Source organism: Rhinolophus hipposideros (genome assembly GCF_964194185.1).
Source record: "Rhinolophus hipposideros genome assembly, chromosome: 23".
NCBI classification, from domain to species: Eukaryota; Metazoa; Chordata; class Mammalia; order Chiroptera; family Rhinolophidae; genus Rhinolophus; species Rhinolophus hipposideros.
In genome coordinates this window covers 15,109,095-15,125,265 of record NC_138069.1, presented here as the reverse complement: position 1 = coordinate 15,125,265, position 16,171 = coordinate 15,109,095, and positions in this window count along the sequence as shown.

The following is a 16,171-nucleotide window of genomic DNA, read 5'->3' as shown; positions in this document are numbered from 1 at the left end:
TATTGGGTAAGGTAGCAGCTCCCTTTAAAAAAAAAAAGCACAAATAAACAAACAAAAACCCTCAATGGTATTCTAAGACTTTGTTGCAGAACTACAGTCTAAACCCAGTGTAGAGTGGTTCAAAAATCTAACAGGAAGGGGAAATCCATCCCCACTCTGTCCTTGGAGAGGATATCATTATGCAAATGTGGACTTTCTCCTGGTGAAATAGTTGGAAAGAAGGAGATGGTAGTGTATGCCTGTGCTTCTTTCCTTGCGGAGGTCAGTGGTGCTGAGAGGTCATGTGATAGGCGACATGGTGCTTTAGAACCAGGACTTTGCAGTCAGTGGGTTTGAGCCCTATTCTGCTATTTAGTCATAGTGTGACGTTTGCACAATTTCTCGACCTCTTGAAACTCGGTTTTTCTCTTCAGTAAAACAGGGATAATAATGTCAACATCTTCATAGGATTGTGAGAGTGAGTAACAAGGTATGCATAAAGTTCCTGGCCTGAAGGAGTGCTCATTAAATATTAGTTATGATGATGAGGAGGAGGAGGAGGATAATTTTTCTAAGAAAAGCAGTATTTTAAAAGATTGGTTCCCGCGAACCATTTGCCCTTGGGGTAAGTCTACAACCTCAGTCCCTGTGAAGCTAGGATTGGTGTCCTGTTTTGGGTTCTCAGAGCCCTCAACCACTGCTCTTCCCATGGACCTTGTGGCTGGGATGACAGCGCCTCAGCAAAGGGTCGATCACTTCCAGAAGGCTCAGCCCATGTTCCATGTGGCCGTAATTTGGGGACTTTCAGCCTGAATACCAAACAGCCTGGCCATTCAATCTAAAGACAGTCCCCCAACCTCCCTCTGTATCCTGGAGAGGAGGTGGGCAGACAAGGAACACTTGAATGGAAGGCTGTGCATATGCAAATTGTCCACCAAACCTGTTATTGGTATCACTCAAAGAGAAAGATTACACAATTTTAAAATGTTACTGTCAGTTATTAAGCCTGCTGCTTAAATAAAGGATTTTGCCTATCTGTGAAGGAGACTTACATAGCAAAGGATGTGGACAAGTCACCTCTGTGTGGAGTGGGGGAGGGAATATGTAAAGATAAAAGCAGAAAAGGACTCTGAGTTCCAGAGGAGTAGGGAACCCTTAGAGAGAAAGACAGGGGTGTTGCCCTGGAGGAGGAGAGGGAAGGTCTAAGGACAATGGGACAGACTAGGTGGCAGAGCAGAGTCATGTCCCTATTTCTGAGGACTTGTTGGTTCTCACAATCTATAGCTTACAAAGGTCCAGCCTCTTCACTACTGGGAAAAGGCAAGAACCTAGAATTTAAAATCCAATGGCTTCAGCAGTAAACAAGATGTATAGTATAACACAATTTGTGTTTTCAGTTGTGTGTAGACACTGCATTAATATAAACGATATATGTGGTACATGCATAGATTAACATCTGTATTTAGTGGCTATCAGCAGGGATTATGAAGGACGTTTGCTTTCTAACCCATACATTTATGAAATGTTGAATGTTTTATACTGAGCATGCATTATTTTTACATAAAGAAAAAAATAAAAGTTTTAAAATCTAATAACATGTAATAGCAAAAAATTGGACACAGCCTAACTATTCCTCAATTGGGAAAGGTAAATTAGAGTACTGTAATTCATACTACAGAATACTATGTCATCATGAAAAGAATTAATTAGATCCATATGTCTCATGTGGAAGAACTATCACAATATTGTTGAGGTTAAAAAAAAAAAGCAACTGCAGTGAAAAAGTATCAATGATGTATACACATATGTAAATCCATGAACCTGTACACTTGAGATTTTCACAATTTATCCTAAGTTATACCTCAATAAAAGTTTCTTTTATCTTCATGAAATTCTGGTGGGGTGTGTGTGTGTGTGTCTGTGCCTATGTGTATATGTATAGAATGTACATAGAAAAACATTTAAACAGATGAAGACCAAATTTTAAACAGCTTAATTATCCCTGTGGAATTGCATGAGGAAAGTGAGGGAAGGTTCTTTCACAGTTTGCTTTACATAATCCTACAATATTTTCATTTTAAAACAATAAGCGTGATTTGTTTTTGTTATTAAAAACAACAAAAAAAGAAATAGTAAAAAAGTCTTTTGTCTTGTATGGGGTACCTAAATCATTCCACTGATTTTAAGGGCATTCTGCCTTCCCGCCCTCTCCGTGGGTAAAGAAGATGAAGTGAGAACATTCCAAACGCTTCAGGAAAATTGTGTCCAGTCCAGATCATGGTATTGCTAATTTCCCTCTAATTTACATAAAGGAAATTGAACTTTTGGTTGAAGTCGATCTTGTTTAAACTAGAAAACAGACGAACTTGAATGCTATGGTCTCATCAGCTTGTAACGTTCGCATTGCTCTCGAGAAAGAATTGGGATTTTGACGGCCAAGCTCCGCGCGAACGCTATCACATTTTAAAACGTCTATTTTTACCGATGCCCTAGACGCTTTCCTGGGGAAAGGTTCTTGTTCCAATATAAGTGAGCCAATGGGAAACAGGCACGGGGGACCTGAGAAGCGGGGCTGGTTTTGAGAAGCGTCAGTTGCGAGTGAAAAAGCAGCCTCTGCAACCCTGCCCCTCCCTACAGCTTTCCGCTGCGTCTGGTCCCCCGCTGTCGCGGCAGAAGCAGCTGCAGCCCTCTGTCAGGGTGGGGCCGGGACCAACCGGAACAGTATCCTTTCTCTGCGGCCAGCCTCACGTGCAATCCAGTATCCACACGGGTCTAGAGGGATGGCTGGGCCTAAAGGAAGCCGAATAACCAAAGAGATGACCATGAAATAGGGTGGGGAAGGGGGGGACATCCTAAGAGAGGCTGGGGGTCACCTGCCAACCTTTGTCTTCCAAAATCATGTTGTGACTAATGTAGGAATCACCACTGGGACGTGGAAGAGGGGGTGCCTCACTAGCTTTACCTTTTCTCCCCCGAAATGAAAATTTCTTTAATATTTTATCTGATTACAAAAATGTTTGTTGTAAATGAGTCAAACAATGCAGAAGCCTATAGAACTGAAAATTCAAGCTCTATAGGCTTTTCCCTAATTCAACCTTCCTAGGAATAACCACCATAACAAATTATCTGTAACGCCAGTACAAATATTGTGTATATAAATATACTTCGGGGATGACGTAGTGGTTAAGAATACAGGCTGACTTTGACAATCAACCCTTAACCTGGACATCAGTTTTCTCAAGTAGAAAATGAAGATAATAAATAATACCTGCTGTTTTAATTTTTCTTTTTACATAACTGGACTCATACTACATAGAAGTTTCTACAAATGTACTATTTTAAGCTTTATTTTTGAAATACTTATAAATTCACGGGAAGCAGCAAAAATACTACACAAAGTTCCGGGGTGCCCTTCATCCAGTCCCCCCCCCCCGCCCCATGGTTGCATCTTACATAATTATAACACAGTACCAAAACCAGGAAATTGATGTTGGTACAATGTATACAGTTTAATGTCATTTATCGTATGTGCAGGTTCCTGTAACCACCACCCCAATCAAGATATACAACTATTCCATTACCACAGAAATCTCCTTCATGGGACTTTACAGTCACATCTGCCACCCCTTCACCCCAACATCTGTAACCCCTGTCAATTACTAATTATTTTCCATCTCTATAATTTTACCATTTTGAGAATGTTACATAAATGGAATCATACAGTATGTGATCTTTTTTGATTGGCTTTCCTCACTCAGCATAATGCCCTTGAGAGCTATATAAGTTCTGTGTATGAACATTTGTTCCTTACTGTGCAGTATTCTATTCTGTAACATACTTTTAAAAATGTTTTAAATTGTGGTAAAATGTACATGACAAAAATTTGCCATTTTAACTGTTAAAAAGTTTTTTTTTATTAGGGAATATTGGGGGACAGTGTGTTTCTCCAGGGCCCATCAGCTCCAAGTCAAGTCATTATCCATTTTCAATCTTAGTTGCAAGGAGCGCAGCCCACTATCCCATGTGGGAATTGAACCTGCAACCTTGTTATTAAAGGCTCACACTCTAATCAATTGAGCCATCCGTCTACTCCTCCCGAGGCTCAGCGGCAGCTGGATGTCTTCAATTTAGTTGTGGAGGGTGCAGCACACTGGCCCATGTGGGACTTGAACTGGCAGCCCTGTTGTTCAGAGCTCGCACTCTATCCAACTGAGCCATCCGGCCGCCCCAATTTTAACCATTTTTAAGTGTATAGTTCAGGTGGCATTAAGTACATTTACATTGTTGTTGTACAACCATTACCACCATCTATCCACAGAAATTTTTCATCTTTCAAAGCTGAAACTTGGTACCCATTAAACAATCACTCCCTATTCTCTCCACTCCCAACCCTTGACAACCACCATTGTGCTTTCTGTATCTATGAATTTGACTACTCTAGATAGCTCAAATAAGAGTAATCAAGCAGTATTTGTCTTTTTTGCCAGCTTATTTCACTTAATGCCTCAAGATTCATCCATGTTGTAGATGTGTCACATTCCCTTCCTTTTTAAGTCTCAGTAATATTCCATTGTATACACTTCCATTCATTTGTCGATGGACACTTCGGTTGCTTCTACCTTTTGGCTATTGTGAATAATGCTGCTATAAACATAAATGTTCTCTAATGTACTTTTGTTTATCAAACTATATCATGCCACTGGTTAACAAAATAGTAAGTGGTAAGTTTCTCTTTATAGAAGTATTCTGGCTAATATTTTAAGAAGGAATGGTAGAACATCGGCATTTTACAACCTCTGATGAATTAACTGATTGAGGCCTGGAGCATAACTTTTAGAAAGCGACAATCAGACATTATGTGCCTTCTGTTAGCAATATACCACACCAACTATGAAGCAGTCTTGCCAGCAGATCTCTATATCCAACTAGGAAGTACCAGGAAATACAAAGGAAAGCATATCAAGAACATGCCTTGGAAATGCAACCAGCAAAATCCAGATTGTGAGGAACTACGTGACAAACAACACGGTTTCTTCAGCAAGTAAATTACAAGGAAGTCCTCTCTCTCTCTCTCTCTCTCTCTCTCTCTCTCTCTCTCTCTCTCTCTCTCTCTCTCACACACACACACACACACACACACACACACACACACAGATGGAAGAAACATAAATCAAAAGATACTTAAGAGCCACACCAAAAACTGGTAAACAAATGTTTACAGCAGCATTATTCGTAATAGCAAAAAAAAAACAGGGGGAGGAGACAATCCAAATATCTATTAACTGATGAGTGAGTAAATAAAAAATAAAATGGGGTATACCCATGCAATGGAATATGATTTGGCAATAAAAAATGAAGTATTGATACATACCTGGATGAACCTTGGAAACATGCTCAGTAAAAGAAGCCAGTAGCAAAGGACCACATATTATTTGATTCAATTTATATGAAATATCCAGAATAGGCAGATCCATAGAGACAGAAAGCAGGTATGGGGAATTAGGAAATGGGTTGGTGATGGCTAAGGGATAGGGGTTATTTTAGGGGGATGAAAGTGTCCTAAAATTGATTGTGGTGATGGATGTAAAGCTCTGCAAATGTACTAAAATCTATTAAATCGTGCTCTTTAAAAATGAGTGAAATGTATATGATTTTATATATGTACACTATTAATAAAACTGCTAAAATATTTAAGAAGTATATCAATCAATCACAATGTGTAAATCCTATTTATATTCTGATTCAAACTAACTATTAAAAATGAAATTTACGGGGTGGCTGGTTAGCTCAGTTGATTGGAGCGTGAAGCTGATAACACGAAGGTTGCTGGTTCCAATGCTCGCATGGGCCACTGTGCACTGTGCCCTCTTTAAAAAAAAAACAAAAAAAAATAAAATAAATAATAATAATGAAATTTATGATACAACTGGAAATTTGAACACCGACTAGATATGTGAGGATATTAAAGATTTATTACTATTGTGTAGTCGTGTGATAATATATTTATTTTTTAATAGAGACTGTCTCAGAGGTACATACTGAAATATTTACAGATTAAATGACATCTGGGATTTGCTTAAAAATACTACAAGAAATAAGCAGGTAGAGGTACAAATGAAACAAGACTTCCCATGTAGTAATTGTTGAAGCTGGGTAATGGATACGTGAGGGCTCATTATAATCTATTCTGTCTACCTTTATATATTTTGAAAATTTTCCATAATAATAAAAATATGTATCCATAAACACATTTCCGTGTCAATAGATGGAAATCTACTTCATACTCTTTAAGAGCTGTATAGCCTTCTGTATTTATTAACCAATTCCCTGTTAGAGGACATCGGATTATTTCCAAATATTCAATATTCTAAACAAGGCTGCAGGAATTATCCTTGTACAAATTAACTATTTACTTAGAATAAATTCCTAAAAGTGAAATTACTAGGTCAAAGAATGTGCATGTTTTAGATTTTTGTATATATGGAGAGATTGTGTTCTTGGAAAATTCTTGAGGTTAACTATTTTTCAATACTTCTAATAATATACTGGTCATTAATAATCCTTTAAAAAAAATAAGCCTTATTGAAATGTGACTTATATGCCATCAAGTTCACTCATTCACTCAAGTGTACAAGGCAATGATTTTTTTTCTATAGGTATTTATAGTTATGCAACCATCACCACAAGCTAATTTTACAATATTTTTTTCATCCCATTTATAGTGACTTCTCAGTCCCACTCCCAGCTCTAGGTAATACTAAATCTACTGCCCGTTTCTATGGATTTGCCTTTCCTGGACATTTCATATAAATTAAATTATACAGTATGTGTTCTTTTGTGTCTGGATTCTTTTACTGAGCATAATGTTTTTGAAGTTCATCCATGTTGTAGTATATATCAGTATTTTGTTCCTTTTTATTGATAAATAGTATTCCATTTTGTTATGCATTTATCAGTTGATTGATAAATTCCCCAAATGGTATTTCCGCTTTTTGGCTATTGTGCATAATACTGCAAGTCTGTGTGTGGACTTGTATTTTCATTTCTCTTGAGTAGATTATCTAGAGAAGAATTTCTGTGTTGTATAAAAATTCCATGTTTAACATTCTGAGAAACTGACAAACTTTTTTCAAAACATCTGTATCATTTTACATTCCCACAAGCAATGTATGAGGATTCCAATTTCTCCACATTCTCACTAACATTTACTTATTTGTTTGTTTATTATAGCCATCCTGGGAGGTGTAACGTGGTATCTCATTGTGGTTTTGATTTATATTTCCCTGATGTTGACATCTTTTTATGTGCTTATTGACTATTTGTATATTTTCTTTGACGAAATATCTATTCAAGTCCTTCACCCATTTTTAAATTGTATTATTTGTCTTTAATCCTTTTATTCTTTGCCAGTCTGCAAGGTGAAAATTGTTTTCATTTGTACTTATTTAATTAGTGAGTTGAACAACTTTTCACATATTTATTGGTCAATTGTATTTTTTAATTTTGTGAATTGCCATTATTCGTAAGAGCTTTTCTTATATGAAAACATATTAATCCTTTTTTATATACAGTAAAAATATTATACCAAACTTGCCATTTTGACTTCAGCAACTATACATGCCATCTTCATTCAAACAGCCAAATACTAGCTAAGGCTAAACAGGTTAGAGACGGAGTACTTGATCCTGCCCAAGAGCACATAGAATTTACCCTAAAGTCCAGCTGATCTCCCCGTGACCCTCATCAGCCTCTATCCTCTGGCCTCACTGAAGCAACCCAATGGAGCAACAGTCCCTTGATTATGGTATCTCAATCCTGTCCTGAATAATCCCCTTTAGAGAAACACAAAGATAGTAAAGCTTTTACTCCCATCTCACACCCTCTCCTTCTCTTCCAACAAGAACCTTAATAATCTAATTTATTGAACACTTAACAAGTATGCTTAACTAATCTGCTTCAGCAATTTAGTAGATCATTACCTCTATACTGTTTTGTTTCTCAAATTATAGATGAGGAGTGAGGCTAAGGGAAGTTTAGTAACATGCCCAAGGCCACAGAGCTAGGAAGTCATGTGATTGGTGTTAAGCTGTAGTTAGGCCATGAGCAGAAACTTTATCTTAAAAGCCATCTTGTCTTGATCCTGTCTTGCTTTATCTCCTAGGGGCCTGTGATCAGCCGGCCTGGGCAGTTCTGACAACGACCTGGGGCAGGGTGTGGAGCTGGAGGGCTTGGTCCTGCCCTGAAACCCTTTGTCAACGAAAACCCCGTATAGCATTGCAGGGGGAACAGCCTGGTTTACTCCCTCCTATAAAACTCCATACCCCTCTTTGCTCGGGGAGGTTATGGTCTTTTCCCTCTACTCTAGCCTAACCTCCCGCAGCTCAAACACGCCAAATAAATTCTAATAGACCAATCTTGGTCTCCCGCAACTCATTCCTCCGGATTCCTCCGGCCGCGCCTAACAACTGGGATTGGGTCTGGGTGTTTCTGACTCCAGAGGTTGTGCTCTTGCCCACTAAGCTATATTTCTCCATTTCTGTAGCCAAGGCTTTCTATTGGCTTCAAGTGTGTTTGAGAAGGAAGGTCAAAATGCAAAGGCTGGGAGATATCCACCCAGTGAATATTTAACATTGTGAAAGAGTGGAGATTCTTAATCCTACCACGTACTGAAATGGAGGATGATCTTATCAAGAGTATCTCAATTTTCTGTCATTCTTTCAACAAATAGTTCCCGAGCTCTTAATAACACCTGCTCTATGCCTGACACATGTCAAGTGATGGATCAATAATTACTTTTTCAATGAATGAATAAACGGTTGAGTAAATGAATGAATGGACGTCTACCATTTTTCAAGAATCACGCCTGGGTCTAGGGATACAATGAATAAGACTGACCTAAAGGTGATCATGGGCAAGCAGGACCAGGATACATAGAAAATTATAATTCTCTAGAATAAACCCTATAACAATAGCAGAAACAATTATCATTTCTACTGAACACCGACTCTGAGCTTTGTCTCATTTAAATCCTCCCAATTATCCTGTGAGGTTGATACTATTTTTAGTTTACAGAGAAGTAAAGTTTCCAGATGAGGAACCTAAGGCTTTGTTAGGGGTAAAGAAAGGGGGCTGCGTAGCACAAAGGAGGAGGTTCAGGGAAGGAGTCTTGGAAGGGAAGATATCTAATTTGAAACCTGAATTACAGGTAAGAGGTAACCAGGCCTGGTGAAGAAGGGCTGCCTTTCCAGGCAGAGGAAAAATGTGCACAGAGGTCTAAGAGTCCAGGGAAGTGGTTGTGGCCTCCCTTTCCCCTGCACTAATGTCAATGGTTCAAAAATTCCAGGGTAAGTATCTGTTCTGTTCTAGCTCTTCCAGTTTTCCCCTAAAGGCCTCTTTGTCATCTTGTAGATCAGAGCCTGCAACCAAATTGCCCTTTGGGAGTACCAGGTCACTCCAAATAATGCCAGGTTCTTGGGCATGGATGGCTAAACTGAGGCCTATCACACTCAGAGTGGCCAGAGTAAGATCAGTGTGGTCAGCTGCTGACACTGAAGCCAGACAGGAAGTCCAAAAAGTGTGTATCAGTGTGTGGGGTCCCCTTGGTCATCCACACCCTAACCTCACCTGAATCTCCACCTTGATGTTCATTCCTAGAAGTCAAAATTTCCTTTCTAAAATGTAAATGGCCCCTGCAAAGGGGCATCTTTAGCCCTTAGACCTTAGAACCAATTGTCTCAGTTATTTGACAGAGAATGCTGGAGAGAATTATGTTCTCTGATTCAACAAACATTCACTGAGCAGTTACTCTGTGCTAGCCCCCATGCTAGCTCCAGGGTGTCAAGTAGGTAAAGTTGCAGCCCTCATAGAGCTCATAAACAGTGTTCCAGATACTACGGCTGTGTAACAAATGGCTTCAAAATTCAGTGGTGTAAAACAAGAATTTAGTATGCTCATGGATATCATGGGTCAGAAACTCAGACAGGGTACAGTGTTACATGCAGGACTACACTCTTGTTTTTAAAGATTATGGAGTATTTCATAATAACGATTGTTCCGTAGTTTATTTAACTAATCCCCTATTGAAGGATATCTAAATTAAGGTTAATTTTTAGCACATTTGTAGGATAAATTCCTAAATGTATTATTGCTGGGTGAAAGGACATGCAAATTTAAATTTTCAACAGATATTGCCAAACTATTTGTTAAGGAGGTTGTAAGATTTACACCTGCCACCAACAGTGCATGAGACCCCCTGTTTCTCCACATCCAAAGACGTCCCTCATCACAAATGAAGTCAGGCATGGCTTTTCATATGCTTTTTGTCCACTTGTATTTCTTGCTCAGAGACTTGCATGTGTGTGTCTTTCTAAAGCTTGGTTTCTTCACTTGTAAAAATGGGATGTAGACTCCTGGGACTCCCAGGCATGAGAATTATAAGCTCAAGAATAAATGGCAATGTCTGTACATTTCCTGCTTCCCTCATCGCTGCTGCCATGGGTGAGAATCCCACACAAGATGGCTCCCTTTCTGAGGAAGGCCTCTGGCCTTGAGGAGAGGACGCTACAGACTTCTGCTCTGAGGGGCTTGAGCCCTTTTTGTAACTTACTGGAAGCCCCCAACCCATGGTAGCCAGTGATTGACATCCCTAAGTGGACAGAGACTATAAATTAAACACAGGAATCCTTGAGAGGTATTGTGGGAGGCTCTAAATTGGGCCTACTCAGCCTCTCCCTGAAGGTTGGGTCCAAGAGGCAGAGTTGCCCACTGGATGGAGGTTCTGGCACTGCCATTTACTTTGCTGAATAATACTGGGCAAGTGGCTTCCCCAACTCTGAGGCAGTTTCTTCACCTGTAAAATAAGGATAATGATAACGCTTACCCAATGGAATATTATTGTAGGAATTGGTGAACTAATGTATGAAGAGCATGTGGGAGCATAAAATAAATAATTTTCCTCCCACCTTCTAAGTTCTTCTAGCTGGGCTAGTTAATATTAAATTAATAGAGACAGATCAACAGCAGAAAATGTACAAAGCTTATTATGGATGAACATGTTGGCATGTCAGAAGATACGAGACCCCAAATACATCGGGCAGTTGAGGCTTATAGGCCATTCTGGACAGAGGAGAAGCAGGTGATTCACAGGTAGGAGAAAGCAAACATAGGATAAACAAATTCTTGCTGGGCCATCCAGAAACAATGAGACAGAGGGAAACAGGCTTTGCTAGATTTCTTCCTGTGTCACATATATGCTAATTCATATGTGCTAAGGTGCAACATGCATCTTCGCTCCTGAAGCAGTGTTTCTATCTGAATTCCTTTAAGCAGTCAAGGGGAGGGTCAAAGTTTCTTACCAAGTCTTTTGTTTCTGAAGACCCAGTTTAAAATCAATATCCCAAAAGATATACTTGGGGGTGGCAAAACTTTGGTCCCCCTCAAGCACCAGGCACCTATACAAGCAGTTATTCTTACCGATCACCAACAGAAGGTTTCTAACCTCTCTATAAGCAGCTCACTTAACACTGCTGTCAGTAGGTAAATAAAATCCACTTGCAGTCGAATCTTAACCCCTGTCCTGCAGGTTCAGCTCATTCCCGTAAGTTTCGTAGTGAGGGGAAGTCATTTTTAGGCCCTCTGCAGCTTTTCTTTTTTCCCCCTTGTTCCAGGCAATCTGCCAAACTGTGGGACAGAAGGTGGCATGGGGGGTTAGTGCCACCTCTCACTCTTTCTTTGCCCAGCACCTATCACTGAAGACCCAGGTGCTATCTGCTGGCATGAGAGAGGGTGGAAACCTTCACACCTGGCCCAGCTTCCGTTTATGGCGTTTTGCACCTGTTTCCACCCAGATCTGTGTGCTTCTCCTGTCAAGGCCCCAGGGGAACTGATGACCCCTTCCAGAGAAGGAGGGGGTAGGGATGACTGGGCCAAGTTTGGTATTGGGCCTCTTCCTGGGGCTTAATAATCATCATAAAAGCCTTCCTGGTATGGAGCCTTGGAGCCTCCTAAGGGGCTTTCACATTCAGGATCCTCTGGTCTCTTTTGATTCCACCCCGCCACAGACACCCTGTGGAGAAGTCTAGGCTGAGTCTCCCGAGGTGGCCAAGTAATGCATAACAATGGCTTCTTGTTATGGAGCACTTACCGTGCTCAAGACTTCAACACGTGGTAACCAAAACCCCTCACAACAGTTCTGGGAGAAAGATACTGTTTCAGACTTGTAAAAGAAGGCTGAAGGTCCCTAACAGCTCAAAGTGACAAGGCAAGAAAAGGGCAGGGTAGGGGGTATGGCTGGCCCTGAAAGCCCACACTGGGACTCTGAAACCAGTACTTTCTACCTCCAGGGCGCTGCACTTCCAAGCCCGTCCATCCCCCCTCTGCCTGGTACTTCAGCTTCCCTTGACCTCCCCACATCAGATTTGTCCAGGCTCTTCTGTCACCTCCAGGCCACCCACTGGGATTTTCAATACCTCCTTCATCAATCATTGTCCCTCCAGTTATTCGAGACCCTTCTGGGGTCACAGGTTAGCTCCCCAGTCCCTCCCAGTCCAGCCACCCCCTCCATCCTTTCTGAGGCTAGCCAACCCCCTTAAAGGTCAAAGGTCACCAGTGAGGGAAGGGGCTCAGTGGAAGTCTCCCTCATCCTAGGGTCAGCTCCTAGAGAAGGTTGGGAGGTGGCCAGGCAAAGCTTCAACCCTCTTTTGTTAAGTTCCTTCTTCCCAGAGTGACCAAGTCTGGATCCAACGAAGACAGCCTACCCAGCAGGGGGGTTGGAAAGTGGGGTGGAAAGCTTAGTATCTTAGTTCCTTTGTGTCTCATTGTCCTTCTCCATAAATTGGGAATGAAGATAATACGTATGTCCTCAGCTTTGGTGAGAATTCAGTTACATCAGGACTGTAACTCATTTAGCACAAAATTAAATGCTGAGGAAGAACAGAATGGTTTGGGTCATCAGTTTAGCACCATTGGCCCCCAGTGGAGATAATCTCTCATCCCCTAGTCCCCCACTCCCCAGGGCTAGGTTTCCCATCTGTAGGAGGCCCTGGGGGATGGGGAACTGGGGACACATGCAGGGAAGCTGGATTTGGGGGCTGCTAACTACTTATTTCTATGGTTACTTTCTAGTTTTACTTCCCAGGGCTCCCTAGAAATAACTGCAAACACAGGCTGGCTTCTCTTCCTGCCCACCCCTTTCCACCTCCCAGCAGCTTTATCTCCTAATTTGACTCCTAAAATCAGACACTAAATCTGGCCCATTGTATTTTGGCGATATAGTCAAAAGCATGGTCCCTTTGACTGAGCAGGCCCTCCTCTAGAAATGGATCTTGAAATAACTAAGGAGCCTAGCGAGAATTTTGTTATAAGGGTGGGCCTCTCAATGTTATTTTTAAACAGAAATAACCTCCATGTCTAATGATAGGAGACTGGACACACACACACACACACACACACACACACACACACTCACACAATTTCTCCCACACAAGAGTCTATAGGCACTACAAATTCTGCCCCAGAAGGTTTTAATGACAGGAGCAAATGTTCAGGAAACATTACAGTATATAAAATATTTGTTCTTTGCGGCACATCTGTGGTTTCTAATTTATTTGCAATTGCGCACATATTTATTCTGTAATGAAGGGGGGCAAAACTTGGGTAGAAATGGGAGTTGATGGCTTTTGACTGGCTTTGTATTTAGCCCCTGGATGGTGTTCTGTCTCCCTGTGGCCCAATAAACTCCAGAGTAAGAAGCCCCAGCAGGTCTAAAAATTTGGGTGAAAAGAAAAGCACGAGCAAGAAAGAAGACCCAAACACTCCGTAGTCCCCTTTCTGTTACCCTTGGCATCAGCAGTTGTGTCTTTGATGATCTTGAGAGTTGAGGGCATGACCCTAGCAGTGCCATGGAAGGCTGGGAGCGCCTTCTCCCTCTTTGATATGGATAACTCAGGCTTTCTTATTCTCAAACAAGGCTTCCAAAACAAGACATCTAGGGTCCCCTTTCACCAGGTGGGCACCTTGGTGTTAGGCACCCAAAAGGCCTAAGCTACCTCCTCTAGAGGTGGCAGCCCCTCCCCCAGTCTTTCTCTCATTAACCTCCCCACTCCTCTATTCAGTGATGAACCCAGGCTCTCTACGTGTAGTGTGGGGAGGGTGCTCATCTCTGCTTAGGGGAACTGTGAAGGATAACTACAGAGATTTAACGGGGGGATAGTTCACACTTGTTGGGGCGCCTGAAGAAGGCTTACAGGATGAGCTGGACACTAGAGCTTTTCATCTTCTCTAGGCTCTGGGGAAAATAGCATCTGCTAAACATTTTGATCACTCCCTACATGTCTTGTGGGGTACTAGCACTTTTACAGGATCATCCAGTGCCAGTCTAGGCCTCTAATCACTGCACTACCCTGCCTGCCTTTAGTTCACTTTATCCTCTTACACCACTCATCACATCTTGTCCTCGTGGTATACTCATCTCCCCCACTGGACTGTGAGTGACAAGAGGGCAAGAACAATATTGTTCTGTCTGTCCCATCTATCCAGCATTGCCCAGCCCAACGTATGGCACACATATCAATAAGCACTGGGGAAGGATTGAGATGGTTGGGAAGGAGTTTCACATTCTGTGCCCCTCACCTCTGTTAATTGACCCAGTTGAGCGAAAGCTTTGGATGACCTGGTTGGGGGCCTTTGTGCATAGGCGTGCGTATATTGGGTTATTTACAGGGGTCTGCTAGGGTCTAGATTCCCCACAGAGGCTACCAGCACAGACCCTCTAACAACTTGTATGGCCTCAGATCTGGCTGACCTCCTCACATGTGCTTGCCTCTGGTTTTCAGCGTACCAGATGCCAATGGACACGTTACTCAGTGGCACCCATTCCCACAGCTGGAAAGCTGCTCAAATGGGTGTGTAGCACCTGCCTTCAATAACCTATAAACCATTTCTGTCTGGAGACCTGAACTCGTTCCTGGGGAGGTGACCTCAGGACCTCGGCACCTGGTGGGATAAGGTGGAAGTGGGGAGGCTTTTTCTTTCCTTCTCCCTCATCTTCTTCTAATATCCTCTCCAGCCATTTTTGTCCCTAAAACTAAGCACAGAGTGCTCAAGCATATTTATAATTGGAGTATATTGTTCCTTACTGTCAGGCAGGGTGGCCTGCGGGGTCTCTGGTCCCGCTCCCCACATAAGAATGCAGGATATGGCGAGGCCAAAAAGGAACACCCACAGAGCCATAGATGGGGGAGTCATACCACTATATTCTTGCTGGCGGCATCCGCTTCTCTGCAATCCGCACTTGCTAGCTCAGCCACCATCTTCTTGCTAGCCCCCATTTTCCTGCCAGCATAGCCACAGCAGTTATATTAGTGGCCAATGGCTCACTGGTTACATTGACAGCCAACTAGCCACAGCTGATGGCCAGCCAATCACAGTTGATGGCCATTTACTACCTGAGCCAGCACTTTTCTATGTGAAGCCGAGAGCCTGGAAACTGCTCTCTGGGGCTCTGTCCCCACACTTAGTGTTTCCATTTTGTTTCTGATACTGTTAGTTCTGGGTATCTTAAAACTCTGATGGGTATTTGACAGGAGGCTTTTGAGATGGGTCTCAAATGGTGAGGAGAGTTTTGGCAGGTAGAGAAAATGGGAAAAGGGTACAAAAGCGTCTATGACACAAAGGAGTCTATGACAAAACCAACAAAGGGTGTTGGGGAGGAAGAGATGGGAAATGACAGGAAATGAGACTGAAAGGGCTTTGCAGGCCAAGCTAAAGGTTTGGACTGGATCCGGAGGGTATTCAGAAGCCTTTGAAGAGTTTGGGCCAGTAAATACATGCCAGCAACACAGAGAGAAGCGTTAAAATAGCTGATATTTATTGACTGCTTACTTTATAATAAGCAAGATTATTTCATTTAGTCCTCCCAACAATCTTCTGAGACGGTATGTGGGGACATAGCCCCAGAGGGCAGTTTCCAGGCTCTCGGCCTCACGTGGAAAGGTGCTGGCTTGGGTAGTAGATGGCCGTCAGCTGTGGCTGGTTGGCCGTCAGCTATAACCGTTGAGCCATTGGCCACTAATATAACTGCCGCGGCTACCTTGGGGAGTTTAGGAGAGTTGAGGGAAGTCAGAGAGTCGGTGGGTTGGCAGAAAAGCGGACAGCAGGTCGCACGTAGTGTGAATCCAGCCTCCAGTGAGACTAT